Here is a 1,107-nt window from a genome sequence, read left to right on the forward strand (position 1 = left end):
AATGTTTGGAAGCATGCTTGGGCTGGTGGATATATTTAAACTAGTTGATAGGAAGAGATTAAGCATCTTGGGATGACAAGATGCTTTGGAGGATATATGGTCAGCTTGTGATGATGTCTAGATCCTAAAGTAGGGAGGGTATCGTTGGTCTTGTGGAGATTCGAAATTGGATATGATACCTACATCCCTGGGTTGGTGTTAGAGTTGAAGCCTAATGGTACCTATAGTGGGTAAATCTTGGAACACACCTTATTCCCAATTGGATAGATACCTTGGTCAAGTATCTAATCTGTAGCACTGCGTGTTCTATGACTCTTCATAGAACATATCATTTTGAGATCATCCTTGTACCAATGTATATATGTAAGTATGAATACCTTCCTATTTAAGAGGGAGTGTTGAAGAATGTAACTAGTGTTAGTATTCATAATTGTATTTGTCAAAATAAATTTGTATTGAAAAAAGAATTTGACTTATTAAATCATGGGTCTCATGCTTGGGTCATTGGTCAATAGGTCAAAGCCTCCATTGTAGGCTTCTAGGTTTATGTCTTGAGCCATTATCATTATCATTATAGTCTAGACCCTTATTGGGCATTTTTGTATCAAATAAATGAAATTATTGAGTCGTTTATTCCTCCATTATCAAGTCGGCTTGACTACTAATCATGGTGGTCTCAAAATTACAACCACAAACCACTATATATAGAAAATTATTTCGACCTAGTTTGGTAGAAAGAAATATTTATTTGATTTGCAGCTGAGAAGAAAAAGAGAAGTGCAAAGAGCCTATCATGAAGTAATAAGATCAACAAAGAAGAAAACATGTACTCTCTCTATCACATGTCTAAAGGAAAGGGTTTTTAATGGGCCAACGAAGATTGCGGGACTAAAAGATGAAGTGTGAGCTTGAGGAAAGGATTTATAATGGGTCAACGAAGATTGTAGGACTAAAAGACGAAGTGCGAGATTGCGGAAAGGATATGAAATAGGTCAAAAATTTTTGAAGGATTGAAGATACTATGTAAACTTAAAAATTGTAGAGTAGATTGAAACCATTGCTAACCATTGGAGAAGACCCATGTTGACTTATTTTTCCCACCATTCC

Source organism: Pinus tabuliformis, chromosome 4_2, assembly GCF_031772625.1.
Source record: "Pinus tabuliformis cultivar Carrire ecotype Pingquan chromosome 4_2, CPIR1, whole genome shotgun sequence".
NCBI classification, from domain to species: domain Eukaryota; kingdom Viridiplantae; phylum Streptophyta; class Pinopsida; order Pinales; family Pinaceae; genus Pinus; species Pinus tabuliformis.